Source organism: Zonotrichia leucophrys, chromosome 7 (genome assembly GCF_028769735.1).
Source record: "Zonotrichia leucophrys gambelii isolate GWCS_2022_RI chromosome 7, RI_Zleu_2.0, whole genome shotgun sequence".
In the NCBI taxonomy this organism is placed as follows: domain Eukaryota; kingdom Metazoa; phylum Chordata; class Aves; order Passeriformes; family Passerellidae; genus Zonotrichia; species Zonotrichia leucophrys.
This window is the reverse complement of record NC_088177.1, coordinates 19,185,330-19,211,839: the sequence shown is the minus strand read 5'-3', so window position 1 is coordinate 19,211,839 and position 26,510 is coordinate 19,185,330. Positions and strand designations below refer to the sequence as shown.

Genomic DNA, 26,510 nt, shown 5'->3' with positions numbered 1-26,510 from the left:
GTTTTTTATCAGTGCCCTGTGGAGGGATAGAATGTAAGAGTATTGTGCAGAAGGCAATCTCACACCTGAGGAGTTGCAGCTGTACTAATCACAAAGGATTAGGAACAGGCCTGCCCGTACCAGGCCACAGCTGTGTCCAATAAGAAAACAAGAGCTACAAAAGGGTGGGTTAGCTGGGTGTGACGAGAGCTGGAGTTGGTTGGTTGTGGTGAAGAAGAAGTTGGTGCTGCAAGGAGATGCCTACGAGAAATCACTGAGAAGGTATGGGAACCTTTGCAGTAAGATGACAACAGTGCCTCTTGCAGAGGTAACTGAAGTTGCTCTTTGGGTTCATGGATTTGATGAATTCTGCAAAACTTCTTGGGCTGATACTTTTTGATGTAGCGTTGCAAAGACTGACAAAGCAGGGCTTTTTCTAGTGAGGTATTACAGTACCAGCGTATCATAGGATTAAGATAAAGTCAGCTATTTCTACTCCAGAGTTGCCCGCTGACTAATTTCTAATTGGCTTTGCCAGATTTATCACAGGTTTGCTGCTTGATTTTTAATGTGGAGGCAGAGTCATAGGAAAACAAAATTGACAACTACTAGGAAATTACTCAAAGGAAAACCAACCTGTGGATGGCTTTTAAACCATTTGGTCCGCTCTGACTTGTCCCTCAGTGTAAAACAAGTAGTATTTAAGCATTTGTAGGAGTATGAAATATGTGGATACTTGTTACTTGATGTACATCTTTATTAATATCCTGTGTCATCAGGAACATCACACAGCAATGACTTGCTTAGTTTCAGAATTTACTGAAACTATAGACATCTGTAAATGTATCAGTGGGTGTATACATATAGCACACATAAAAATGGAGGATGTTGGGAAAAAAAATCTTGCCTCAAGTTTGGGATGAACTCATTATATCACTACTGGGGGAGCCAAGAATGAGTTAAGCAAAATCTTCCCAGACAAATGTCAGTAGCAGCTCTACAATATCTCGTACCATCAGAGATTAATGGATAATTCTCCTGCTCTCATTGTGCTTTTTCACCTTTTTTTTTAAAGCAGAGGTGCTGCATGGCAGAAAAAAACATGTCATTGGCAAGGGTGTGGCTTAGTAGTTTTAATAGCAATGAGTTATGCAGAATACAAAATGCTATTATGTAATCACTTTGGTTATTACACCACGACTTGAGAAATATAGGAGCTGGTGCAATGATGAATATCATGCAGGATGGCTAACACTTTCCAGTCCAAGGGAAAAAACACCCAAACCCCTTGCTAGTGAGCATGAAAACTTCTTCTACTTGAATAGAAGTAGAGAAGCTTTTTTTCTTGTCAGGGTTTGTAGACATTAAGTCCACACATGATCTGGCTTCATTGGTGCAGATGGCAAAATTCCAGTACAGTTTATAAAGAATGAAAATCCAGCTCTGTGTGGACTTCGAAGAAAGCAACTCTCCATACGTCAAGGCATTTGGGAAATAAGTCAGCCTTTGTGGAGGCACAGAGACCAGGTTGGCACTGTTTAAAGCCTCTGCACAGGTACAGGTTTAATCACAACAAATTGACTATAGCTGGTATCTTTCAAAGGTAAGACAGGAAGATGATACTAAAGAACATGTTTGAATATCAGGTTAATTTTATTAAGAGCCTGCTCACAGGCACTGTCAGTGAACAGCAGTAGTCATTTTGAGGTTTCAGGGAGTCACTGGGTAGTTAACATCTAAAGGAACAGGAACCAGAAGCTTTGTGTTATCTGTGGCTTCTGATCTGTTCTCTGGGCCAAGGTGGTTCTTGTCAAGTCTTGGAGGGTGTGTAGCTCCAGCTGTAGTTTTCTTCTATGCCAGCAGCCCTGCAGGCCCATTTGCCTACCTCCCATTTTCCATGAAGGCTCAGAGTACAGAATAAGTGTTCCCATTTTCCTACTGTCCTTTTCTGGAAGGGGCAGACCCAAGCAGTCCTTCATGATGTGCTTTGCATTTGAAGTCTTGCTAACGTGGGAGTAACTTTCATAAGAGTTCCAGTTAAAATAATCCTGAAACAGGGGAGGGATAAAGTAACATAGACATTGGAGAGGAAAAAGCAAAATAAAACCTTTAATCAGCTTGGAGTTTGTCAGCTTGTGGCTTATTAGCTACACGGAAATTAGTCTTTCCTTACGTGCTTTTTCCATTGTGGTGTGCTTGTTATCATCAGTAAATCTATCAAATGAAACTCGTCTGTGCCCAAGAATTGCTGTGCAGCACAACTAGGGCCTGAGATGAGGTGTTCCACAACAGACCAGCCACAGCAGGAAGTACTGAAAAGTGAGAGTTCAGGCTGAGTTACTCATCAAGATCTTGCCCACTTTCAATCTGACAGCATGGTACATTACCTCAGTGGGGACTTTCGTCAGCTTCTTCTCAGCTGCAAGAGGGTTTTATTGCTTAGGTCCAGACAAGTCTTGCCCTAGGCAAAGATGTGATAAGCATTTGCCCAGGGCAGCAGATGCATTGGGCAGTGACTGTAAGCATGCAGCATACTTAGCCTAAAACCAGTCTAGGTAAAGCCAGGCTGCTGTGGCCACCTGTGCCACCACACCCAATGGAGTCTCATTTGACAGTGGCAGTGGAGGCTTTTCCTCCTTTTATGCTAGTGACAACAAAAGCAGCAAGACTATATCTGCAGAGCTTTCTCTTCCCAGCTGTCATGGTTTGAGCCTGGCACAGAGCCAGTGCCCCCATGAAAATGCCCCACCCTGGTGTCTGCTGTGAGATGTGACCAGGAATAAGCAAAACAGGCTCCAACTTAAACATAAATAACACTTTATTACCTAAAACTACAGGAAAAAATAGGAAAGACTATAAGGAAAAGAAAAAAAATTGAAAACCTTACAAAAACCACTTTTCCTCCTCCCCACTCCCTGACTTTCCCAATCCAATACATTCTCTCAAAAATACCAACTGCCCAGTCCGGCACGACACTTTAGTATACTCAAACATCAGTTCATGAAGAGGGAAAGGAGTCCTTCTTGTTCCATAGGCTTCTCGTGGAGACACACTGAGACCCTCGTGTGCTTCCCTGTCACTCCGGCACCGCCCGGAAAGTCCATTTGCCGCTTGTGACACGTTCCTTCCATGCTCAGTGCTCTCACCACCGAGACATGGCCAGAGCTGCTTTTAGGGTGGTCTTTCAAGGATGCCTTGTCTCACTCCAAAAAGGCACAGTCTCTGCTTTTGGGACAACTGTCCCCCCCATATATTTCCAACCCCCTGGGGCCGGGGGGTCCTCACAAATGAACCCTCCTGGTTTTGAGGCACTGCCTCCCCCTAAATGCAGTCTGTGTCACAGGAACAACTGAGTCCATGGCTACAAGAACAAGTCCAGCCAAAAGGCCACTCCAAATCATCTCTCCCCATCCAATCATCTCCACAATCTCCGGGTCAAAGTCCTTATCTCTCATCTCCCTTCTTATTCAGCTTCGAGGAGGATTAGCATTTTTGTAAGGCCCCAATCATGCAAGAAAGGGTTAAAAGTTTTCAGTCTCTGTCTGTCGGACGGCTCCCACGCACGCTGCCCACACGCTGCCGCTGCGGCCGGGCAGTCCTCCTCCCCTTCTCGCTGGCTGCTCTCCTGCTCTCCTGGGGGGGGGGGGAAGAGGGGGGGGGGGGTGGCTGGCTGCCCGATGTCTCTTGGGGCTCCCCCACCCTTCCATCCTCGAAGCCCCCTCAACACCATCTCTGTCCAGGCCCCCAGGCCTCACCGCATGGCTGGCCCCTCCCCCGCCCAGCAGCAGCGGGCCGGGCGAGGGAGAGAGGTCTGAACTCCTCGGCCGCGATGTCCAAAAAGAGGAAGTGCCAGGGCAGTGCCCTGCTTTTAACCCCTGTGTATTCTCGGAGGTGTGTCCAAACCCCACTGGCTACACCAGGTGTCAGTATGAAACCCAAAACCTTCATTGGTTTGACCACAGCTTCCCAGAATTCTCACTCCTTCCGGGTCAACCCATGACACCAGCTCTTCCCAATCCATCTCTTCTTCCTGCAGCCACAGCAGCCCTTCAACACTGAGAACAATTTGTTTTGCCTGCAGTGCTGAGGAGCAGGTGGAACAATTCTGTGGCCAGTATTCTGAATTTACAGGTCTACAAAAGATCACTAATTTGAAGTGTTTCAGGGGTACTTCATAGTTTTTACTTGTAGTCCAGTATGTTTCATTGGCTATGGAATACACAAATTGAAAAAAAACCCCGTGCTTTTAAAATACCACTGGCTGGGTCTTAGAAGTGCCCTAACTATGGGGAGAACTGCAGGAGCAGTGCATGACACACTTGGAAGTGTTCCACAAGCAGTGTGTATAGTATATTGCTAATAAATGTGACAAAGGTGTCTGTTTATAAGCATGCATACTGGAGCCATCTCCATACCTGTATTCAATATGGTTTGTATCACACTGGTTCCTCAACACTGCAGGTCAAAGTCTGGGATACTGATGTTGGTTTGTTGCATCTCATCCATGACCACTAGTACTGTGAAACATGTTCTTTTTTCATGATTGACAACTTAATGAATTTGATACATAATTGTATAGGGATAAAATGTCTTAGGAATAAAAAAGAAATGTAGCTTGCAATTTCTCTCAGTTTAAAATGTTTTCCCCCTTTCCTTTGAATAATTGCTCTCCCTTTAGAAAAGGGGATGTACCAAGAACAGAAGCGTGACTCCAGCTTCAGGTGGGATAGGTAGTCGCTACACTAGAGAGATAGCTACTGTGTTATTGTAGCTATCATCCATGATTCTTTTATACTGTGTCCTCTGTGAATACATAAACCTGGCCCATCCTAGCTCAAGAAATTTTTCTGTTCTTTACATGAGCCTTTAGCCACCAGCAGCAGAGAAATTAAGTACATGATGAAGAGGGAGTTGCTGTAAAATAGTCTTGTTATGGGGACTATAAAAAAAGCAGGGGGTTCCCTCAGAAACTCTAGTATGCTTTGTTGTAGGAAAAGCAGCAACAGACAGCATCTCTGACAGATTGTGCTATCTGAGCTGTGAGAATCCATCCCAGCCTGAGAAGCATCCCAATGCTCTCAGAAGTTGGAGGGATGGCTGCCCTAGGGAAGGTATAGATAAAATGGAGGCTTTGAGACTGTTGTGCACTGGTATTGCCTTGAATGGCAGGGCCCAAGAAGGGCTCTGGTAGATCAGTTATTCCAGCCCACAGAGAAAACTGTGATAACAAGCATACAGCATTTCTCTAGGGAAACTTACTGGTACCTTGAATGCAATGAAGGCAGGGTATACCAAATTATTCTTGTAGTTGGAGTGCTCACATACTGTCTTTGATTTAAAGTCAGAATGTCATATTCTGGCTCTCAATGACCAAAAGTCACAAAAATGACTAAAAGTTTAGAAGAGCTATTCTGATATCAATGCTAAACAGGGTGAGCAGTCATGATTCTTGTGAGAGGTAGAGCAGAGATTCACAATCTGCCTCAAGGCAGGATGAAAAATACACAAAGCTGACGCTTTCTTCCTAGTCCCTCTGGCTCTAGTAGAACTGCAGTGCTGAAGCTGGGAGAGAAGTTTGGGATAAATTTTGATCTGCATCCTACAGGCTTTTTCAGTTTTTCTGTGTACTTGGATCAAAATATGATTATTTCAGAAATAATTCTGAAGACAGAGTGAGTCAGGTTAGGGTTGCTGCAGTGTGCTTTCAGTGTGAACTCACAGGAAAAAGCACTATCTGTGGCTCTAATGTATTCAGTTTTTATGGCAACACTGAAGTGCATCATATAAATAAGTCTCTTTTTTAGCCACTGTGAAACTGATGCAATGCCCTATCCAAAGAAAGTATTACTTTAAATCACTATAACAGACATAGATTAAAAAAATACACAAATACTAGAACTAGCAGGTTTACTCATTTATCTGACATCTACAACAACACAGAGACAATGAATTTGCCTTTAAAATCTATTTTTTGTGTGTGTTTTGCCTTCCCAAACAATGATTTTGTAAATATGTTCCAATTGTAGCTACAGCAGACATAAATCTCTCTCATTATTTTATGCCATTGGTTGCCACATTTTGATTTTCATCAAGGAGAGCATTGTTGTTAAAATAATTTGTCATTCTATTATCTCAACACAAGATTCTGAAATTGAAAATATTTCATCTCTGAGAGCTACTGTGGAGAATTTTCTAACAGCAACTCACCTCTGGTTCCTAAGGCACTTTCAGTTTCTCCTGGTCTTGTTTTCAACCCCTCCCCAGTGCCGCATCTTAGCAGGGAGAGATCAGGCATTGAGCCTGAGTGTTCAGACAGACTCTCTGTTCACAAATACACTAATTCATTATTCTGTGTCTTCCTGGCACACAACTCCAAATAGCAGAAAAACCAGGTTAGCATCCTGGTCTTTTGAAAAGTGTGATGCTGTTGGTTACTTTTTCCCCTCCTGCCTGCTCTGTGTACTTCTTGTCCTCTCTCTTCTGGTTGTTTTAACATCTTAGGATTTCTGAGCCACCACCATCACCCACCTCGTAGTCAGGGGTTGTTTCTCCGTTGCAATGATGTTAAACAGAAATTGGGATCCTCATATCAGCTAGTAAGAATACGAGGGAGCACAGAAATACTCCAAACACCAGAGTCAGGGAATCCCCTGCAGTAAATCCCCTAATGTGACCAAATATCATCCTTCCCAAGCTGCTCTATTGTATTTTCTTTGCAACATCCTCCAAATTTCATTATTAGCTGAAAATTGAGAAAAACAGAGGTGGAAGAAACCAATTTTGGGGATTGTTTTGTAGAAGACTTATCCTCCCTCTTGGAGTTTGTGTAGGTCTTTCGTGACCAAATGACTTCCTCTCTGATTGCTAACTGTTTTCTTGCAGAAATTTAGCTTAAGAACATTTAAAAATTTCTAGGTAACTGCAAAGGTGAGAGTCCAAATATCCCTGTTATGTTCATGACCCTTGTGATGGACTTCCAGTACTTTGTCCCCCACACCAGCACTGGGATGGCAGAACCTGTTCAGACATTGACTTCTTTGGTGCTCGGGTGTGCGATTCTTTGCCCTTTTCACACTTCAATCAAAGGTGTTTCTCTTTCTTTAATTTTCTCACTAAGCTGCTCAACTTGCTTTGAGAGTTTTCAGTAGGAACAAGAAGGGTGGGTGCTGTTGCTCAGTGCAATCATGCTCCGCTTTCAGAAGCGGGATGTGAACACTGAGCAGCACTTCTGCCTGGCCTTGAAACCAGGGAAGTCTGTCAACTGTGCTTCAGCATCGTCTTGTGGAAGTGCCCCCTGCTGCCATGTACAAAGACTTACAGCAGATTACAACACGGCAACTTTTAACTGTATTTCGTACAGTGTCTTTCATTCTACATGTGCTCAAAGTGCTTTACAATATACAAACAGCAATAGAAAATGTACAAAACAAATGTCTTCAAACAGAGGAGCTGCTTTCTTCAGATGGCAAAAATGACACTTTTCCACAACAGAATAGCAATAGAAATGAGCCTGTACTGGCAGAGGCATTCTGAATTCTCCCCAGCTTAAGATAACTTAATTCCAAGCATGATTGTTCTTCATGACTTTATAATGAGTTGAACCAAACATAAATTAAGAAAATAGAGATTTAAGTGGGAGTATCAATCTAAATTTGCTCCCAAAGCCTGTTGTTGATTCTCTGCTTTGCATTCCTTTAGCAATTTTTCTTCAGCACCCTATGACATAGTTTTTAAGCAGTGCTTAATTACACTTTTTTAATGTGGGAAGGCGCTGTATTGGTAATTGCTTCTTTGTGATTGTCAGTTTTATTTGTGAGTACTGTTAGTGTCATAAAAGGAAGTATATTTTATAATTAAAAATTCAGCACTTTTGAGTGCTACATCTGATCTGTTTTAAATGCCATTAAAAGAAATGTGTGTAAATTCAGAACAATGTATTGTTGAAATAAACTGTCCAGTCTTGTAGCTATGAAAAACATGCATTTTCAGCGAGTATCAGAGATTTTAATGAGAGGTTTCTTTGTGGAAAAAATCATGAGTTCACTCAAAATAGGACCCGAAGCTCATCTGAGTGAAGGTGGGCTTAAGAGCAAAGGAGGAAAAAATTTGAACAAGGGAAATGGAGGCAGGGTCTGAGGAAGGAAATGGAAAATATTTCCAGTTCCAAGGAGAGGACAAGGGCATTGGGAGCTCTGGGGATGCTGGGCATGGAGAAAAAGGGAAAGAAGGACTGAGGATTGAGTGGGCAGTAGGGTGGAGTGAGGATGGACTTGTTGCAGAGGCTGGTGGCTCTGGACTGGCTACAGAGTTTGAGCGTTGAGCACAGGGGTTCTGTGCCATGTCTGGGGTCTGAGTACAGTTGTTTAGTGGAGCATTCTGTTCCCACAGTCCATGAAACTCTCATTTCTTCCCACTGCGTTGGGAAACAAACTGTACATGTTCCACTTTCAGCAAAAAAGGATGTTCAGAGTCCTAGAGGCCACTTTTGTCCTAGAGCAAGTGTAATCTTCACACTGAGGCTTGGATCCTCAGTGTGGGGAGAATATGTCTCAGCTGACATAACTGCACAGTCTTGAGGCATATGGGATGGAGGAAAATATGTTTTGAAAATTCTGTAATTACATCCTGCACTTCGTATTTGAAATCTCCAGTTTGTGAGTCTTTGAAATCTTCAGTTAAGTTCCTCTAACATGGCAGCATGAGTGTGTGCATGTGAGCATAAGTGTAAGGAATACATCTGTTTTGGTGATAATCTTTGGTGAGGAGAGGGACAGCAATAAGCAGTGTTAAATATCACTCTTCAGCATGGTAACTTTGATGCATCTGCACCTCTTTGTGGTGCAGAGATTGGGTTATTAGCCTCTGTCACAGCACCATCTTGCACTGCAGCTCTGTTTGCTCTTGCAGACTGAGCAGGATCACATCTGCATAGGATCTTTGGCAGGGGCTCTGCCGAGGTCGCTGACCTGCCGTGGAACCATGTTTGTTCAGTAAGCAATGCTTTCACACTGATGCCCTGCTAAGCCAGCACGCCACAATGCCTTCCTTTGCCACCATGCAGTGTTTAGCTGTGTATGTAAGTTAGGCTCAAAATACAAAGCACAGACGCTGACTGGTTTGGATTGCTAGAAATTTTGTATGGAACTAGTTAGAAAACTGGGCTGTTAGCCCTCATGTGTTACCAAAGTTGTTTAGATAACACTGCTCTGCTTGGAAATCTCTTCCACTTCTTCACTTATTCAGTGCTAACCTAAGCTAAGCTGCAGTGTTGTTTGTCCCTGTTTTATGTGTTATGCAAGAACTTTTGTAAAGAAGCAGTCGTGTCCTGCTTGAGATGGGCTCTGCAGTGGGAGCAACTGTGTTGCATCTGCAGCTTAAACCCAGAAGCTCATTTGTAAGCAGCCAGGCAGCCCCACTTCACAGCAATGTAGTAACTAATGAGGGGTCTCAGGGCCAAGCCCACAGCAGAATGAACCTTCAAGTTCAATCACTGCCGAATCCAGAGAGGCAAAAGTGCTCTGCATGAACATGGGGCATATTTTTCAGCATTGATTTTGGTGTATGTGTTCTCCCAGCCCTTCAGCTGTGCACAATAGCCATGCAATAGTTGCTATTTGGAACTCCAAGAGTGAATGGCATTGTCCTGTTGGTGTGATGTTCTGCCTGCTTAGATGGCTAATGGGCACAGGGGAGCCCAGCTTTCCAGCATCACCAAGCTGGGCTGGAATTGGCATGGGAGCTGTGTGAAGATACTAAATCAGCTTTGCACTTTACCTGCTCTTGCCAATTCCCTAGAATAAATTTGAGGGGCCCAAGGTTTATTATCCCTTATGTTCAGATTGTTAGGACTCACACTGGGACTTTATGGCCACTTAAGCATTATAATGGTATTGCTATGTCCTTTCTCCCCAGGCCTTCTGCACTGTGGGAGAGGCATAAAAAGGCAGTGGTACACTGGATCCCAACTCAGAGCTCACTAGATGGCTGGTATTACCACAGGATATAAATAGGCTGGAATGGAGACTGAGGGGGAGTTCAGTATAATACCGCCAGCAACATGTTACTTACTCAACACAGTTACCAACTCTGTGGGATGAAAGCAGTTACACAGCCAGTGCAGGCTGTGCAGGAATGGAGGGGCTTTCACTCAGGCTGTGGAGCGGGGAATGGCTTTTCATGCTTAGTAACCTGCGCTGGATTCAAACTGGAAGCCTGAAGATAGAAATGTTTGGGGCCAGGCCTTGTCCTGCAAGAACTACCCAGGGTTCCACATGTTCTGCTTCAAAAGAGAGCAGGCAGGCTCTTGTGTTCAAAAAAAGTTTTGGTTACAGCCCCTTGTTAGTTTAATTTTAGTTCTTATGAATTGACATATGGCAGGCATGATTTTTAATTAGAGCTTTAGCTGCGTTTTACTGGTAGGGTTGCAGAGCACTGTGGAATTTACACTAGGAAAAAAATGCTCTGTCGGTAGAGTACAAGGCTGTTTAGTAATCAGAGTGGAAAGTTAACTTTGAAACAAATTGGCAACTGATCAGATAAAATTCAAATCGGTAACATTTGTGTTGGAAACCAGCTCAGATCTGGGAAAAATGGAATCTAAGCTATTCTTTTCCTCTTCCAGAGGAACTGACCAGCGAACACACTGTGTGCACACCAAACTTCATTGCAACACCCCCTCCAAAAACAAAATAAATACTTTTATAGGGTTATCTGAGCACTTATTTGATTCCTTTTCTCATTAGCGTAAAACTAAATGTTGCTTTGAAGAGAAGTTTCCTTACACATTTTACAAAACAAACAAACGTCCTTTGCCAGTCAAAAACTAAAGGTCAAAAGTTTCCCCCATTTGTTTTTCTTCTGAATCAACAGGGTGTTAGAGAGAAATGTCAGGAGATGTTTTGCTCCTTTGCATTTGTAACAGATTCCCATCTTCCCAGTTCATTGTGTGAACTATTTCAGGCACTGAAAGAGTTAACAGTGTGTTCAGGCCTCAACCAGCAAATGCATTTAAAGCTCAGTCCAGCACTCACATGGTTTGTATTCTTGCTCTGCTGGAGTGGTGTGTTCATGGCATCTGGTTCCCTGGCAACAGCTTTCATTGGCTCAATCAAAGCCTTTTCTTCTTAAGAAAGCTCCCACTGTGACACCCTACCACCACCACTAATCACCATCTTAACTGAGTGTTTAAGATGCAGCTGGTATGAAAAATAATGCTTGTGCATGTGAGAAGATTAAGAGGCTACCTTGCACAGTACACCTGCCCTGGAGAGTGCTCTTACTCCTTGCTGTTGGGTGTACTTGAGGCATCTGCTTTCCCACTGGCAGAGATGAGGCAGCAATACACCAAGAGTCTGCTTAGAAATAATCTTTTGTTAGGCAGAAATCCATAAACCTTTGTGTCTTGTGAATAGTCATTTCCTCTTTGCGGCTGAGACGGTGGCGTTTGGGCCTCTGTGCTATTGACAAGGGGAAGAAGTGCGATGTAGGCGGTGTACAATAAAATCCATATTGTTGAAGCTGTCTTCCTTGACAAGGAGGAAGCAGGAAGAAGTCTCCCAACATGTAAATTGGAGGACAACATCAGCAAAGAATTCACATTAAGCTTCTTCCAGGGTTACATATGTTGGAGTTACTGAGAATTCAGATTTTGCACAAAAGTTGAGAAAATCTATCAGTCTCTGCCTGTGTTTCACAGAATTTGGGGTACAGAGTGATCAACACACTTGAGTATTCTCATGCTCAGGAATCATGCTTGCACTGTTAGAAATGCTGCCCTCATGATGAAATGGCTGTTAAAAATGAAGTCCTGATTGACTTGGCAGCTGATAGAAATTCTTTCCTTATTTTCCTAGTCTTGTAGACTATGTTGAGGGGTGCTCTGTAACCATCAGAGGCCATTGCACTCCACAGGAATGATGCAGCCGGAGCAGAGATGTAGGTGAAGCTAAGCACAAGCAGAGACAGTGTGTGCATTGTAATCCGTGTGCTACAGTGGTTACTTGTTTACCAGACAAAGCACACAGGCCAGACAACCCCCTCCCTTGCTTATCTCTGTGCTATTGGGCAGGAGAGTGAACAGGGATTTAGAGTGTGGGCTGGAGAGCAGACATCTTCAGCAGCGTGGCTTTAGTCATGAAATACCATGCCAGAGAATATTACACTGATTTTGTGTCTACTTTGGTTAGGTTTTAAGGTAAACTGCAGTCTCCTGATAGAGCTCTTTGCTATTTTAAATCATCTCTTGTTTGAAAACAGTAAGTGAACGTTAGAAACTTGGAAGAGGGGAGAAGAAAGCCTTGTCTTGTGAGACGCTATGTTGTATTTGGCATAGAGAGACTGTGGCAATATGTGCCTGAGAATGGAGATAGGGAGGACAGACTTGTGGTTAAGCTACTATATTGAGACTTGAAATTTGGGTGTAGCCTGCACCTCTGTGTGGCCTTGGGGAAGTCTGTCATAGGCAAAACAGACGTTTACCAAGGGCAGGCAAACCAGAAGTGAAGCTGTGGTGACTCCTCTGGCTGTGGCAGAGCCCAGGGGAGCTGCCTTGGTAGCTGCTGCTGCTGCCAGGGCGAAGCAGAGCCAGCAGGGCAACGCCTGCCTGCCGCAGCCCTTTCATCTTTTCAGAGGCAGCTGGAGCAGCAAGTGCAACTGAGCAAGGCTCAGTCCCCAGCTCTCATTCCCATTTCTGCCCTAGCCTTTCTCTGTGGCTAAAATGTTCTGGCAGTGCAAGTGTGAGAGCAGAGCTACTGGGATTTGAGTCAGAGTAGGGGGACTTGTAAATCTCTAGTCAATGTCTAATTCTGCTTAACTATGGATGCCAGAGAAGAGTAATAACAGCAAGGCTAAGATGACTGTTCTCCAAAATTCACTCTCCAACTAAAAAAATTCATTTCTGAGCCAGCACTGGGTCTTTGTGTTAGTAGATTTTTTGAGATTATGTCTAGGTATTTTGTAAATCCAGCCCTATGCTGGCACCAGCCCCTTGTATTGGGACAGCAAAACTCAAACAGAGGAGAAGCCCCAGAGCTTGTTCTGTCTTGACTTTCACGCGTCCAATTCACTCTCAGTCCAACTCCAGAGTCTTTGGTCGGGGTACCTTTGCTTCCTGTGTCAACACTGCTACAGCCCCAAGCATCCTGACTCTCCCAGATACCACAGTAATACAGCAGGGCCTGGAATGCAAAAACGTCACACAGGCCCCAATAGCTGCACAATTTGCAAAGTGGGAATAATTCTTGCTTCATTCACTAGGTTCTTAAAAATATAACTCCTACTATACGACAGATACTTAGCAGCTATGGGGCTAAAAGCTTCCCTGAAAGGCCTATGCATGTTTTTAAACATCAGATATGTATTAAAGGAAGAAATTCAAAAGCTGAAATTAGAAATCACGGCAGCAAAAAATGACATTCTAATATGGTAAGCCTGTTTTCTTCAGTCATTTGTAGCCATTAATTAAATTTATTTAAACTTATTAACAGCTCTTCAGTAAAAAAAAGGAGACCATGGCAGGTATTAGAACTGTAAAACAACCTGTTTAGAACATTTAATGTCATTAATGATTTGGCAAATTTGCTTTGGAGACTGAGTGTGGGGAGTGTTGTTGCTTCCTCCTTCTCAGAATGTTTCCAAAGACCAGGGAAGTGCATGTATGTGTGTGAGGAGCTACACTTTTCTGCTGCACTGACAATCTTGACCTTTTGACTAATTTATGGGCCTCGAGGTAGGCAATGGAAATGCAGCTTTAGAGGGGTAATTGTTAGGTTTCACTGCCCTGGTGAAACTTAGATTTGCTTTGGTTTAGATATGATTTCAGAAAACATTTATTTGTACAGGTTTACCCTGAACTCTGGAACAAAAGAGTTTTGGGAATCACCTTCAGATATAAAGGGACAGGGAACTTCCATTGCTTAGGGGTTTTCACAAGTTTCCACTGGCCACACAGATGGATAGCTGAAAATATGTAAAGTTGGCAAAGTGCGGAAGGAAAAAGCCCAGTGTGTTGTCTCAGTCCTCCCCATCACATAAACTGAGCACAGATACTTCTGTGAAAAAATCGGAGGCTTTTTCTTTCACACAGCGAGATATGCATTTAAATAAGATAAAAGGTACTTAATTTGCACATAGAAAGTATTTGAGTGTACAGAACAGACTCTTGCTATAAAGATGATGATTGAAAGGAGATTGTTTTGTTCCCTAATTCACTGGGTAAAATTATTTTAATGTAGAGTTTGTGTTATTTTATTTCCTACTTTTTAGATTATCAGAGTGCTCTCAAGGAGCTTTTCATTCTAATGACAGTCTGTACACATGTGCTTAATTATGTTATCAAAGTGTCTAGTGGATAAACAGCACAACTTTTTTTTTCCTTTAAAAAAAAAAAGATCAGAGGGGTAAACATGAGGAGCATATACAACTGCAAACTTCTGAGATAGGATGTAAATGCTGGCTTTCTGGCTGCTGCTTTCTGCAGGAGTGAATTTCACCCTAAGTAAACCTAGAACAGGGTCATATAATATATTGGTCTGGAGTCACAGTAGTAGATTTATGTTGTACCAGTGAATAGGGCTGTGTCTCTGGCACTGCTGCCTAACCTCTAGCAGAAGTTGTGTGGTGTGAATAAAGGCCAGAGGCCTGTTGTAAAAATGATGATTTAGGTGGTTGATTGGGACTCTAGAGATCGGGTTGCCTTTCCTGCCTCTTTTCTGCTTTTCTTTAGAAGGTAACTCAATCTTACTCTTTAAGCTAGGGATACTATTTCCTCACCTCACAGGGACATTTTGGGAATAAATGTGTTAACTAGTGCAAAGCATTCAGGCTCTGGGCCTGAACAGCTGAGAAGCAGCAGCACAGAATGGGAAAGTATCATTGTTCATGCAGTGTTGCGATAGTTTGTAGGAGATGAAGCCAGAGCCCCACGCTGAAGAGCTGAGATGAAAAAGAATATTGAAGAGCTGCTTTGTATGCAGAGCATTGTCAGGCCTGTGCCTGGAGTGAAGCAGAGCTCTTGCCAAAAAAATGAATGTGGGGGCAGTACCTGGTCAGAGACTGAAGCAGTATATTATACCACACAGCCCCGAGGCAGAAGGAGGTTACATTAGGCAACCTTTGCTTTGCTGTTTCATGATACTTGAGAGCTTTGCTTTTCAGCCTTTGATTGTTTAGTTTTAAACAACATAGTTTTTAGCATGGAACTGATGATATAGATCTTTCAGTGCACCTGGAGCTTTACAGGAAAGTGTGCAGATAAGGTCTCAACCCCTTAAATCTTATAGACTGGGGCCTTTTTCTTCTCTCAGAGACCTCATTAGATTAAGTAATCTAAGGAATTCTGGTTTTACAGCGATGACCCATAATTCAGCACTGGCTTAGGCATAAATCTGCAATATGCTTCCATGGAGTTTCAAACTGCAGAAATGCCCTTTTTTTCAGTGGTTGTTGCTTTGCATACCTTCATCCTGTACCACCTTTCACCCAGCAGGGATTCTATGGCCTTTTTACTGACTGGCACCCACCAAATTAGCAATAAGCAGAAACAGGATTACCACTCCTGCTTTTAAAACTTCTAGTATGTGTCTTTGTAAGCTCCACAGCACCACTATGCTGTATCCTCGTAGTGAAGCAAAGTCAATTTCCTCCTGGGTCCTTGGGCAAAAACTGGTGAATTAACTTCAGGCACAGAAAAAAAAAAAAATCACACATTTTCTTTTTTTTTTAAGGAAGATTTTATATTATCTAAAACTTCTTTACTTTTAGATGCTCTGTGCGTCTGATTTTTTTTGTTTGTTTTTAAAACATTTCCTTTCCAGAATATCCAGCCTGCTATAAAGAAAACATGTTCCAGTCCCAGAAACATTATTTATGAGCACATCATCAGCTTCACACAGGAATACTTAATAAACCCACAAGCACTTTGGAATGGCTAAGCCCTGCTCACTGCTCAGCAGTGCACAGACAAGCCAGGAGAAGCAATAGGGCTGTGCCAGACTAGATCACAAATGGGGGGCTGCACTGGGGAATGGACCTTGTGCCCTCTAGAACTGGACATCATGCTGGAACTTTTCCATCCTGCACTTTAGAAAACAGCAGGAATCAATGCTTTCACACTAGGAATCAATTAAAGAAACCCAAATTATTACCATTTGAATAAACAATTACTCCTTTTTCACCCTCACAGAAGCTTGTTACTGATGAACTAAAAGCCAGAACCAATTAAATGATCTGATCCCACAAATCATATCAGAAGAGTTTCATCTGGTTTAATTAATTCTTGCCAGAAATCGCTGCTACTTTTAACACATGCTGAATGAATTTTTTTTATTAATTTTTTTAACAGTTTCCATTTATATCTGTTTCTAGTACAGCTGGGATTCTCCCTTTCTGCAGATAAAGTGGGAGTGTTTACAGAAGCCTTACTGTCAGGGAGTTTTTAAGCCTAGAGACAGACAGTAGGCAAATACCTTGTAGGTCAGGAAAGGGGACATTTACACCTGCATCTAAGAGTTTTTTAGCTACAAAAGGAGACAAATAAGTTACATGCTGTTTTGTCCACTCTCCTGGTTAACTCTTAAATTGCTGCTGACAAATGCTCTGATGAGAATGCAGTGGTTATCACTAGGAAGAGCACAAGGCAGATCTGTCAGCACTGTGCAGTCTTCAGTAGCTTTTTTTCTCCCAGCACATGAAATGTGGACAGGTTATGTTGGTCATTTCTAGCCAGCTCGACCAGAGGGCATTTCTTTGTCAAGCAGAGCAGGCCTTAGCCTGATTTTCTCAACCAGGCAGCAAATGCTTACACCTGGGGCTTGGTCTCAAGGCTTGAGAGCATTCAGATCTAAGCACAGGGTCTGCAGCCCTGCAAACACATCCCTGTATCGGAAGAGTGTTTCTGCAGAACATGAGCTTTTGTCTGCTGTAGGACAGCTTACGTTCTTTGGCTTTTGGTAGGTGTCAATGGAAAAGGCTCTTCCTTGTGAGGTATCTTGGAAAAAAACCTGCAGGAATGTTTCTGTGTTCTGAGACTGGTGTCTGGGGCTCTGATATTAGAGGTTTGGATTCAAGACAGTTCTGTGACACACCTCTTGATCTCATACTACGGTACTACTAGCAGTACATGCCTGTGTCCACACAAGGGTGGGAACAGCCCAGTGTTTATCTTTGTAGTCTTCAATTTCTGTATCTATTTCTCAATTGATAATGTATGTATTGCTCAGACAAAACTTCCAATCGAGGGGTTGCAAGTGATCACAGAACAAGTCCTCACATGCTGTAGATGTGCAGTAATTGTAGTGCTAGGATTTGCCCTTCAGTTGTAGTTGCAGGACAGCACTGTGCAAACTGGCTGCAGAGATTCTTACCAACAGGACAGAGGCTTGCTCTAAGGACTGCTGCTTTGGATGTTAAGACCAGAAAAAATATGAGAATAGTGTTATTTTCCATCTGACTTTCATGAGGAAAAGTGACAGGCTTTAAAGTTTAAAATAGCACTATTAAAGCAGTATGAAAATGTACATATTCAAGATATGTCAGTAAGATGGGACATTGTCAGAGAATAATGGGTGCTAGCTGCTTGGCATTCAAAGTAGGACAAAAAAGAGGGAGATGCTAATATAATTCTGTTTCCTAGGGAGCAGAGAATGAGAAATAAATAGAGAAGAGGGCCAATGCAACACTTTTGAGTGTATCCCTTCCATGACAGGAAGTGTTTGAGCAGTCTATGGCCCTGCATTTCAGAGCCGTGTTTGTGCCGTAGCTGACACTCTCTGCCCATCCTATCCCTGCCAGAAAACCACTTCACTGAGACAGAAGCAAAGCTGTCTGCTAGGCTCTTATGCCTCTCCATCTTAGCAAATGTGGTCAGCCTGTTCAAAAGCAGTGCCTGAGAAACCTTCCCCATGCCCTCGCTGGGGTTGGGGCAGGTCAGCTGTGAGAGCTGCCTTGCTCCAGCTGGCAGAGCTGGAGCACTTGGCTGCCATGTGGCTATGACACAAGGAAACTGCTGAGATTTGACATGACAAAGGCCTTGTCTCTCTGGGAGGTGCCTTGCCTCTTTCCCTGCCTCCTCTGGTCATGTATGTGCTTCACTACTCTGTCCCCTATTGGTGCTGACTTTGTAAATGGTGGTAATAGCAGTGCCTAGAACTCTTCCTCCCCTGGGGAATCGCCACAAGTGCACAAAGGTGCTGTGGGATGGTCTGTGGGCTCAGTGCTGGGGGTGGAGGGAGCGTTCCCATGGCAGACTCTGAGGACAGGGTTGTGAATTGAGTAGAGGCAAGTCCTGAGGAGGAGACCAGCTGTCTCCTGGGAAATGTTGCTGTTGACACTCCCCTTGTCCTCCGTCCCTGCAGCTTCCATACAGACCAGTCTTGCTTTGCAAAAAAGAAGGCTTCAGACTCTGTCCTGTGGTCATGTGCCCTATTCCCCAAATGTTTGCACTCTGCCTTTGAGATAGCACAGGCTCTGTATGCTATGGCCATATTGGGGCATCACTCCAACAACACAGTTAAAGTTGTGTTTGCTCATTCCTTAACTCTTTATTTACTGGTTTCCAAGGGAATAGCTAGGACTGACATTCTAGAAAGACACTACATGCTCCTGGCAACCTTCATGAATTTCTTTGTCAGCAAACTTAATACTTTTGAAAATTTATGGGAGGAATATAACTTGTTGAGCATTCATATTGATGACATCAATTTACAAGTCAGAAATTCTGTTGCCCTGAAGATGCTGCTGGGGTGAAGTATGACTAAGTGCTCCTTCACAGCCAGGGCACTTCACCACACTTAACTGGTGACAGAGGGAGTACTTTGCTATGAATATTCTGTTAAAAAGGCAGTGTGAAGAATTCCAGAGCAACACCTGCCTGGATGGGGGCAGTCAGTCACACCTGGGATGGGTGGACTCTGGGATGGGTGTCTGTGAGCCAGCCCAGCCCACAAGCCAGGCCCTGCATTAGCCAGCAGACAGGGCCAGTCAGCATGGGCATGGGCCTGGCAGGCACAGAAGCATGCCTTCACACCAGTTTGCTTTTTGGGCAGCCTGAAACACAAGAAAAGCAAACGTACATGCAGCTGTAGCTGTGTCCACAACTTCTTACGTTTCAGTGCCTACAGTTTTCATTGCTCTTTCTCTGCTCTCCACAAACTCTTTTCCCTATGTGCCATTTTAATCTCATTAAGAAAAATGTTCAACTTTCTGCCTTGTGTCCCTTACTACCAGGTCTACATGGTGCAAGTGAAGTGGGTTAGACATTTTCAGTGATATGGGGCAAATTATAGGTAAAACTGACTCCTGTGTCTCTTTTAAACTCCCTGTGGTTCCAAAGCCAAGCGATCTGCCTTCACCTGTCAGCATTAGTCCGTCTCTCTTAATTCCAGCTGAACCTTATAAGGTTGCATAATGTTTTTCAATCTTTATGGGTGCGTTTCAAATTCAAATTTGGGGTTGCTTCATGTAAAGAGCATTTTAGCAAAGCATTGACATTTTCCCCTTTATTTTCTTCTTCAATTGAAGCAGTTCACAGTTAACTGAAAAATTGTTTTGCTTAATTCAAATCCATATTTTTGGGGTGCATGGGGAATTAGTGCCCTTCCTCCTTGCTCTGCTGCTGAATTATTTAATTACTTCATTAGTGATATTTTAATGAAATGCCCAGGTAGTTATTTTGGTTTTGGTTTGGTTTTTTAATTTCATTGCAGATAAATATTTTCCTTTTATGAACAAGATAGTTTCCTCAGTGTCTGGTTTTCATTCTTAGGGAATAGTCAGCCAACTAACAATCTTACTGGCCAGCACTGATTCTGCTCAGCTGGAGATGTTTTGCAGTATGTGCTATCACACAGACCCCACATGGCAACACTTTGTGCAACAACCAAAAAAAGACAGGGAGAAGAGGGCATGTGACAGTAAATCCCATCATCTGAAGAGTCCCCAGAGGCTCTTCAGAGAAGGGAACATTCCTTATGCATGTTACACAAAAGCCCAAAAGGTGATGAGTGACACTTCCCACTTTCATTTCTTTGGGAAGATTTGGTGTCATCACATATGTCTCTACTTTGCCACTAGTGTTTGACTATTTCCTCCTAGAAAGTAAAGTGCCAGCTCACTCTTTGCTATTCTCTGTCTCTTAATGATCAATTATTTTTAATTGGAACCTCTTGCATTGTGCCCAATCTTAAGAGGTCCCCATAAAGATCAGGGCTCCAACAAGATGGGAACGGTACCAACACATATGTGGGGACAATAGAGACCTTTTTTTGTCCCAAAGAGCATGAGCCTATTTAGAGAAGGGCAGAAAAAGAGATGGAGGTAAGGATGATTGGAAGAATTTGAAGACCCTGGGCAAATTTGGGAAAAGTATGTCTCCGGACTTCTAGTCTGGTGCCCTGTCGGCTGGCACACACTGCTTCTCATTTACTAATAAAAGTGTCATTGTATGTGCAGAATTACATTAAAGGATAAATAAAATAGCCTGGTATTGCTATAAAGAACTTTATCAGCTAAGTAAGATGCAGCCAGGGATGATGTGAGAGGTGAACATAGTGAAAATAACAGTTCTCATTACAGTTTTCCATTGGCTTATTTTTATGTATATAACTTGTTATTACATCTTTAATGTCTGTTTTCAATTAATACATTTAATGTATTACATCTCAGTGCTATAGTGAAATGCTGACCAAAGTACACTTAGTTAATAAAGCTTTAATGAAAATTGATAGCAAAATGGTAGAGTCATTTAAGTGAAATTACTGAGTTTCTTGAAATTGTTTTGTGAGAAACATTTGTTTTCAATTCTCATGTTGAGAGGTTTTGATAAAGATTTGATTCAGAATTCAGTGCAGGAAGATCTTTGCTTGAGGAAAATGAAGGACATGGAATTAAAGCACTAACTTTGTTTATGTTGACTTTATTAGTTGAAGTGGAAAAGTCTTAAGAACTCTCAGAGACAGAAAACTAGATGCTTGTCTGTGGGCAGTGATACAAAGTTCTGTGCCTTCATAACTGCAAAACCATCCACAGATTAATTAGTCGTTGCAAATCAGGGATTTCTTACCAGAAAAGACCTTTGGTGGCTCAAAGTAACTGTAAAGCACAGACTTTTAAATCTTGCAGTGCTCAAATGCCGAACGTAGGGATGTAGCCTCCCATAAAAGCAGAGCGCTGCAGTGAGGCTCGGGCCGAGCTCTGGAGCGCCCGCCCAGCTCCTGCCCCTGCTCGGCCGCGCTTCGGGCGCTGCCTCCCGCGGGCGCTCTGGGCTGCTGTGGGGGAGCCCGATCTTTGCCTTCATCTGCTTCGGGCCGGGATTCTTGAACCGTCCTGAGAGTTGTTTCTGCAAATCCAATAGCTGATTTATTATCTTCAGAGAGCAGAATGTGTAAAGAAAAACAGTATGAGTAAATCCTCCCTCTAGAAGAGCTTTCTATCCACTCTCATAATCCCGCTTGGTTCCAGCCTGGTATGCATAGCTGTAGAAGGGTGTCAAATGACATCCCTTTTACTGGCTGTTGGCCCTAATGGAATGCTTCTTTGCACATCTTGTAAAGCAAGGGCAGGAAATACTGCCTGAGACTTCTACATTTTGCCGTTAATTAAAAAATAAAATTAAAAATTTGAGAGGCAGGAGCATGACAAATAATAAATGCTCTTTTCATCATGGATTAGATAAAAAATATTCCATCTTTACATTTTATTTTTTTACCCTTTCTAAAGACTGACTTGCTTTAGATAATCAAAGCTGGCTTAGAACTAACACACAGAAAAAATCTTTTTTTTTTTCTTTAAAAATAGCCCTATATATATATATACATATCACAGCCTTTCATTCCTTTTATAGACAGTTTCATTTTCTGGGAAAATGTCAAAGTTCTGAGCAATCCGGAGCTCACACAGGCGCCACAACAAACACGAAATGAGGACCAGCCACACTACTGCAATTAACACCAGTGTTTAATTAGCAGACAGCTGCATTGGGCAAGGGCCTTTTGATTTTCTCTCTTCACTGGGCTTTTGATGAGAGATTTACCTGCAGTTGTAACTTCCAGTTGTTACACTCACGTGCACTGTGCTGGATGTGCTTGCACACACACACACTTACGTGAAATCTGTGGAAAGAAGCCTTATCAGGCAAGTGATCTGATCTGTGTTTTAGGTAAATATTTTTGGAAGTAGTTTCCTTTGACTGTCTTCCATGAAAAATATATGTTACATTTTTGTTTGCTGGGGAGGGTAAGCTAAAAATTAGGGTATGCTTTGGTGCTTTTAGGAATCCTTTTTTCATTTATTGGTTTACTTTATTTAGCAACAAAAACTTGATGTGTGGTGAAGGTGAATGGGTGCAGAAGTCTGCCCTGCAAAAAGCTGGCATCAGGGCAAGACACAAACATTTACCCCAGCCAGCTTAGACACTTCTGTATTTCATTGGTGAAAGAAGTGTAATAGCCTCATGCTGTTCCCTGTTGTTAAGGCAGGAAAATGTCCAAGCATCCAACTAATCCTTCTCCTTGGCCATGATTAGTAATGAGAAAGATGTTGTTTGAGGTCATGGTAGCAGAAGGAAACTGTCGAGGAACTAAGAGATGAAGTAAAAACATGGCAGGGAATTCCCACTGCCATGGGCTTGGATGAAATCTTGGTGAATTCTGCTTTAGGTCTACTACTAAGATTTAGATTGCAGTTGCAGCAAGCTGAAGTGAACAGTATTTATTTAAAGAGGAACAGCAGAGTTGTCATTGACCCTGTTGATGACAACAGTGTTTATAACATTCAGCAAATGAGAGCCTGGGCAGTACTGGAAGAGTTAAGAACCCTGTAGTAGCAACACAGGCCCAAGCCCTTACCTCTGCTGTGTCTAAGCACCGCTATAACACAAGTCCATTTTGTTTGATGTGCATGCCCAGTTTAGTGTAATTTTTTATTTACCTGGTTTGCCTCTTTATACCCTCTCACACTTTATATTTGAGGCTGGCTAGATGATGCTCCTGTGAAAGCAGGTGCTCAGCCTGACCAGTTTTAGATAAGATATTGGAAAACATTCAAATAATTTATTCTAGCTGGTGGTCTTAATTTGGCATTCTCTTAAAAAAAATCTACTTGAAAAATATCAGACTGTGGGACAGAGGTATTTATACAAACTCTATTATCATTGTATTCCATTTCTTCTGATTTTGAGAGTATTCATTCTCACAGCATCCCTATAATATACAGAAGTGTCACTGCTCCAATTTATAGACAAGGAATTAGACACAGAGACAAGATTTTTCTAGATGTGCACCTGGAAATTTAAATGTTTATGAAAAGTGCTTTCCATGTAACCTGCCTCCATTTTTAGCTGCCTGAATACTACTGGAAGACTGGCTGTATGTGATCTGGCTGCCATCTGTGATTGTGCAGGTAATCAAGCACTTGTCTTTCAAATCTTAGATTAGTGCCTACTTGCTAGAACACCTTTTTGTGTCCATCTGGGCCAGGTAACATGTTTTTCTTCTTCTACTGTAGCTCCTGGCAGAATTCCCTATTCACCACAAGCTTTTTCAAGTCCCTCAGAATGTTAGCCTAAGGAAAGGGACAGCATAGTGGGAATAATCTTATCTCCTTGCCTGCCCTGAGAATGACTTTGCCTTTCTACAGATTGGTTTGAGAACAATGCTAGAATTGCAGTAGTGGAGAACTGGCCCTCTTTTTTTTATTTTTCTTCTTTCTAGATGTCACCCTAACCTTTGGGATTGAAGTTTTAATGGCAAGGTTATAAGCTACCTTGGTAGCCACATGACAAGACGAATTTCCAGGATGTGTGCAGCCAAAGTCTACTCCCATAGGCTAGTCCTCTAGACAGCACACTTGAATTTTCCATGTGTATTTGTAAGGATAACATGCTCAAGTGAAGGGTTGCCTATTACCAAGCCAAGTTGTGATACAGCTGGGACAGCCAAAATGAACAAATTGTTGCATCAGGATTTCTTGACTAATATTAGTGATCTTGACTGGGTTAGTGATGTCCTCCAATTTACAGTTGTTATTTAAAAATGTGCTCTAGGCCCTGCTTATTCCTGCTTTCTGTTCATATTCTCATTTATCCCAGTCCCATAGTTTCCTGGTGTGGGTAGGCTGGCTGTACAGAAGGGAGCAGCTGATGCAGAGATGTGCTCATGACCCTGTTTGGGGCTGTCCTGGCATCACTCAGTCAAATACCACCTGGCTGCAGCTTTGGTAACATTGTGCTAGAGCCTGGTGTTTACCTCAGTTAGGAGAAAGTGCTGCCTGTGCCTCACTTGCACTGATCTGCTTTTGAGACAAGCAGTGCCCAGCCACCCGAGCCAGGCAACCTTGGACCTTGGGTTTAAACAGTGTCCAAACCCTCCTCTGTGCCTCCCTTCTCTGACTGCAGCACAAACTGGTTTTCTGAGCAGTATTAAACTCTGATGTGCATATTTTAGTTTTACAGTTTGGGCATCACTTTAGTCAAAATGAGTTGATTCTAAGTGGGGCATTTGGGAATTTGCCATGACTGTATTTATTCCCCAGTCCTATATTATTTGTGCATTATTTCTGCCAAAACCACACACATGTTGGCATGAAACAATTATCCTGGTTTATATAGGGCAGGCTTGGCAATAGTCTTCCTCAATGAACAGTTAGAGTGCTGAAGATTCAGTGTCATCTTTTCCTCTCCAAGCAAGTGGCTGAATTTCTTTCTGTTGGAGTCATGGTTTTAAAATTAAAAGGGGTAGAAGGCATGTATGAAGTGTGTATAAAGTACCTGTAAAGTCTGGAAGGAAATGAGAATGAGATGAAGAAAAAAAGAGGCTATTTGAAATGCAGGCTAGTAATTTGGCTTCTAAACCCATGTGAAATTATAAGTAATGTTTATTGTTGCCAGTTGGTGAATACAGGGATGTGTGGTTTTTACTTGCATGCAAAGCTATGGGTTGTGGGTGAAGTACTTAGACAAAAACATTCAATTGTCAGTGTGGGTATTCCACCAAAAATAAACCCAAACAAACACTGACGTATTATAAAAGCACTTTTTTCTGTGGAGACAAACATTCAGTTGCTGCAGCTATTCATGAACTCTAGAACTGTTGAAGCCTCTTCTTTAACTTGCCTGAAACAATAATTCTTCATTTTAGAAAGTAGCACAAAGGTCTTTGAAACTGGAGAACCAGTGTTTCTATAGTTTTCATGAGAATACAGTATATGGTGTGCACTTACAGGGATATGGATCAATGATAACTATTACTTGCTAAGTTCTTGTGAACCAAAACTGCATAGACAAAAGACAAAGGTAAAGGTGAGGCAACCTTTCTTAAAAAAATTTAAGTAGGCTTAAACATTAATCAGAGAAAACTGTTTTGCAGTGATTAGCAAAGGCTTATTTTTCATCCTTTTCTCCAGAGAGCTTCACAAAGATTTTTGAATTGTATTCCATTATGAAAGTAACTGCTACTTTGTTATCAAAATGGTGATAGACATTTTTATTCCAGAAGGCCAGACACTATCACTACTTGAAATTCTCCGAATTGTTTCCACTGTGAGCAAATTCAGTCTTGATGTGAGTCAATCTGCTTAAAAGTAAATACTAGTTGCTTCAAATTTCAAATTTTGAAAATTATTTTAAATCCCAGGATTTGGATAGTCCGTGCTGCGGTAAGGAGTGATTGCATGTTTAGCAATGCAGCTGTGGCTGCACAGCACAGGGGTGTCAGTCACTCACTGCTCCCCGCGGCTGCCGCTCCTGCACTGCGCCCGCTGTTCCAGCCGTGCCATCGCTCTGGATTCATGGGAGGAAATGTTTATAGAAAGGTTCAGGTTTCCTGAATGAGTGGAATGAAGTGATCAGCAAGCTCATGTCAGGGAGAAGTTTGAAGCAGCCTGACTGCGGCAGGAATGTAAAGGTCTTTTCAAAAAGGAAACTTGACAAGTGAGCAGTTCTGGGGAGCAGCAAGAGGTGTTTTCAAATAAAAGATGTGGGTCTTCCAGAGAGACAGCATGAATGGGGACAGCTCTTAAAAGAGCTTTTAAATCAGTAGTTCGTACACTGTAAAAGGTTAAGTTTAAGAGCACAGTGACCAAAAAAATACTGCCCGCAAAGTGGACACACTATGCTTAGTAAATGAAACAATGTTGCAGTGCAACCACAGCTACTATGATGACGTCTAGCTAAGGCATCTTAGATCTATGTCTGCTCTGTAACTTAAATTTTAGTACTGGCATAACTGAAGGTACAGGAAGTGTGATGAATGCAGACAGTAGGCTGAAATCCTTGTGAAAGAAGTGCTGTAAAATATCATCATTTCACAGGTGTACAGTTCTGTTTGTTGGGGCACTTTCCATGACTGTAGCACACAGCTTGAGATCTAAACATTCTTTTCAGTTTAAAAAATTAAATAAAATAGGCCATTCCACTGAAGTTTTCAGATGACTGTGATAAGAAACAATGTAGGCTTCAGGCTAGCTATTAAAATTAAAGTAAAATTCACTTGAACAAAACTGCAGAGAGCAAAGGTGCTATGGGAAAAAAGCACTAGTTCATA

The 26,510-nt window shown here is 42.4% G+C and overlaps 1 long non-coding RNA gene across 1 annotated transcript; it reads left to right on the top strand.

Annotated features, from left to right (window-relative positions):
* The first annotated feature begins 210 nt into the window (after positions 1 to 210).
* Positions 211 to 24,513, top strand: LOC135450288 (uncharacterized). Its single transcript, XR_010440999.1, has 3 exons — positions 211 to 261; positions 23,309 to 23,370; positions 23,682 to 24,513. It is a non-coding gene; the product is annotated as an uncharacterized LOC135450288 (long non-coding RNA).
* Positions 24,514 to 26,510: the final 1,997 nt, after the last annotated feature.